This window comes from Otolemur garnettii, unplaced genomic scaffold (genome assembly GCF_000181295.1).
Source record: "Otolemur garnettii isolate 467f Iridium unplaced genomic scaffold, OtoGar3 scaffold00081, whole genome shotgun sequence".
In the NCBI taxonomy this organism is placed as follows: domain Eukaryota; kingdom Metazoa; phylum Chordata; class Mammalia; order Primates; family Galagidae; genus Otolemur; species Otolemur garnettii.
This window is the reverse complement of record NW_003852476.1, coordinates 1434846-1438913: the sequence shown is the minus strand read 5'-3', so window position 1 is coordinate 1438913 and position 4068 is coordinate 1434846. Positions and strand designations below refer to the sequence as shown.

General features: G+C 37.7%; 1 pseudogene; it reads left to right on the top strand.

Annotated features, from left to right (window-relative positions):
* Nucleotides 1-3724, top strand: part of LOC100946417 — a 71775-nt pseudogene extending 68051 nt beyond the window's left edge.
* The last annotated feature ends 344 nt before the right edge of the window (nucleotides 3725-4068 follow it).

Below are 4068 nucleotides of genomic sequence, written 5' to 3'. Positions count from 1 at the left end.
TATCAGGGTGATGTTTGCTTCAAGAATGTGTTGGGGAAGATTCCTTCCCCCTTAATTTTTTGAAATAATTTTTGCAGTATGGGATTAAGCTCTTCCCTGAAGGTTTGATAGAATTCTGGTGTGAAGCCATCTAGACCAGGGCATTATAGGGTTGGAAGATTTTTTATTGTTTCTTTAAACTCCATGCTTGAAATTGGTCTGTTTAGGAGCTCTGTTTCTTCCTGGCAAAGTCTAGGGCAGGCCACATGTGGCCCGCTGAGGACATTTATCTGGCCCATTGGGTGTTTTTGCCTCTGCTGCCTGTCCTGCTTAGCAGCCATCTCGTCCTGAGGCCCGCAGTCCGGCCCTCCAACGGTCTGATGGACAGTGAACTGGCCCCTTTGTGTAAAAAGTTTGAGGACCCCTGGTCTAAGAAGAGGTCTAGGGTAATTCCAAATATTGATACATTTCCTTTACATTGTCAAATTTCTGGGTATAGGGTTTCTGGTAGTGTTCAGAGATGATCTCTTGTATCTCTGTGGCCATCAGTTGTTATTTCCCCTTTATCATTTCTGATTGAGGTTACTAGAGATTTTACTTTTCTATTTCTAGTTAGTCTGGCTAAAGGTTTATCTATTTTATTTATTTTTTCAACAAACCAACTCCTTGTTTTCATTAATTTTCTAAATGATTCTGTTTTCAATTTCATTGATCTCTGATTTAAGTTTGGATATTTCTTTTCTTCTATTGGGTTTAGGTTTAGATTGTTCTTTTTCCAATTCTGTAAGATGGCTTGTGAGTTTGTTGATGTGCTCGCTTTCTGTTTTTCAGATGTAGGTATCGAAAGTGATAAATTTTCAACTCAGAACTGCCTTTGTAGTATCCCACAGGTTTTGGTAGCTTGTGTCTTCATTGTTGTTGTACTCAAGGAAGTTAATAATTTCCTCTTTTATTTCTTCCTTCATCCAACTGTCATTCAACAGAAGGTTGTTTAATTTCATGCCTTTGTGTGGGGTTGAATTTTTTTTTGGAGTTGAGTTCCACCTTTAGTGTCTTGTGGTCTGAGAAGATATAAGATAAAATTTCTATTCTTTTGATTCTGTTGAGGTTTGTTTTGTGTCCTAGGATATGATCAATTTTGGAGAATGTTCCATGGGGTGATGAGAAGAATGTATATTCTTTAGCTTTGGAATGGAGTGTTCTATATATGTCTATTAAGCACAGTTGTTCTAGGGTCTCATTTAAGTCCCTTATATCTTTGCTAAATTTCTGTTTAGAGGATGTGTCCAACTGTGTAAGAGAAGTGTAAAGTCCCCTGTCATTATGGTGCCTGAAAAATTATCTTACAACCCTTAACTCTGAGTTTTAATTTGTCTTTTGAAGTTAGGTGTGTTTCCTGCACAGAGCAAATGGATGGCTTGTGTTTTTAAATCCAGTTAGCCAATCTATGCCTCTTCAGTGGGGAATTCAAGCCATAAACATTTATTGAGATAACTGATAAGTGTAGTGGTGTTCTATCCATTTTATTTTGTGAAAGTCCATTGCTTAGTTTTGTCTTTTGCATCATGGTGGAAGTTAGGTTCTGTCCTTTAATTTCTGAGTTCTTACTTTGCTGTTGATCCATTGTGATGGTCAGTGTGTAGAAAAAGTTGAAATATTTCCTGTAGAGCTGGTCGTATTGTGGCGAATTTCCTCAATGTTTGTATGTCAGTAAATGATTTGATTTCTCTGTCAATTTTCAATTTTAAAGCTTAGCTTAGCTGGATATAGAATTCTTGGCTGGAAATTGTTCTGTTTAAGTAGATTAAAGGTAGATGACCATTGTCTTCTGGCTTGAAAAGTTTCATTAGAGAAGTCTGCAGTCACCCGATGGATTTGCCCCTGTAGGTCAATTGGCACTTACTCCTGGCAGCTGGAAGAATCTTTTCTTTTGTCTTGACTTTGAACAGGTCCATCACAATGTGACTTGGAGAAGCTTGGTTAAGAGTTGAGGCCACCTGGTGTCTGATATCCCTCTGAAAGGAGTATATCAGAATCTTTGGTCATATTTGGGAAATTTTCATTTATAATATTCTCTAGTATGGTTTCCATTCCCCTGGAGCATTCTTCTTTCCATTCTGGGATACCTATAACTTGTATGTTTGAATGCTTCATATAGTACCATAATTCTGTCAGTGAATGTTGTGCTTTCTCTCTGTTCTTTTCTGCCTCTTAACTATCTGAGATATCTCAAGAGCTTTGTTCTCTACCTCTGAGATTCTTTCTTCTGCATTATCTAATCTGTTGTTGATACTTTCTATTGCATCTGTAAGCTCCCTAATTGACTGCTTCAATTCCTTCAGCTCTGTTATGTTCTTCCTATATTCTTCGTATCATTCATCTCTTATTTGATTCTTATTTTGGATTTCATTTTTATTATTTTCTACTTTATCAGTAGTTTCCTTCATTGTTTTCATCATCTGTATTCTAAATTCCCTTTCTGTCATTTCTAACATTTCTGTATAGGTAGAATCCTCTGTAGTAGCTACCTCATGGTCCCTTGGAGGGGTTGCTCTGGACTGGTTTTTCATGTTGCCAGGATTATTCTGCTGATTCTTCCTCATGAGTGTTTTCATTTATCTGTTTCCTTGCCCTAATTTTCCTTTCACTTCCTCTTGCTCTTTAAGTTACTGTGCCACTGGACTAGGGTTTTGATGAGTCAGCTGCCAGTGGGATTAGACCCAACAAACATACACAACCATGTGCCAATTCTCCACTGCTTTTGTCCTCTTCATGGGGTCCGGAAGTCGCTTGCTGACTCCTTGTATCCCCAGTGTCCCCAAAGGGATGTTTCTGGGCAGATCCCACCAGCCAGAGATGCCTCACTCCCCAGCCTTGCAGTGCCCAGTTGCAAGGAAGCTGTTACTTGCTGCCATCTTGCTTCTCCCCCGAGAATGATGGTGTAGATTCTTAAACTGTTATATGCTACTCCTGCTGCCATGTCACAAAAGAAATGGTTCTAACAGTATTTAATGACAGCTACTTATAAGTAACAATAAACATCCTGTGCTTTCACAGATTATTAAAGATGGTGACAGCTGTATAACAGATTCTTCTCAACTAGGAATCTCTGAAGACTATATTGGAGGAAGTCATTACATTATACAGCCTCATGATGAAACTGAGGACAGCATGAATGATCATGAAGACACAAATAAATGGTTCAAAAGAAAGTTTCAGAGAATAAGATACGTATCTTCTAATTGTGAATGTGGTTAGATAATGCAAAATGCCATATCTCAAATGGGAAAGTTTGCAAAAGATACCAAAGAATGTGTTCAAGAATGTGTAAGTGAATTCGTCAGCTTTATAACATCTGGAGCAAGTGAATGGAAAACAATGGTGGGAAGGATATTCTCTTTGCCATTTCTACCTTAGGCTTTGACAGTTATGTGGAACCTCTGAAATTATACCTTCAGAAATTCAGAGAGGCTGTGAAAGGAAAGAAGGGAATTGGTGGATCAGTCACTGCTACAGATAGACTAGGTGAAGAGCTCACAGAAGAGGCATTTACTAACCAGTTCCAGCTGGCTTAATAACCACAGGTGGTCGACAACAAAATGTTTTGGTTTATACAACATCCTATCAACAGATTTCTGGTGTTCAACAAATTCATTTTCATGATCTGAAGAAATGGAATGGAGAATGTAGAGAATCGAGAGTCTGTATGACTGCGGCAGAGACATCAGAAAGAAATGCCTGGTGAAAGATGTCTCTTTGTACATTAATAGCTATGATGTAGCTTCCTGATGCTCAACTAATTGAGGTGTTAATTCTGACTTGAGAATCTTTTTCATGAATGATTTTAAGGAAAAATTGGATTTTAAAGGTATTACAATGTTTCATACAAGAATTTATTTCTCAAAAAAAAGGAGTTTATTTCTCTGTATGACTCCTGTGTGCATTGAATATTGCAATCCATTACTGTCAGAGATTTGTAGACAGTTTCTTATTTTCATGCTGAATCATGTTACTTTTGTAATTCAAGTAAGCAGCTGGATTAATTCATGATGTCTGTCCTATTAATAAAATTAAGGATAGAGTTCTTTT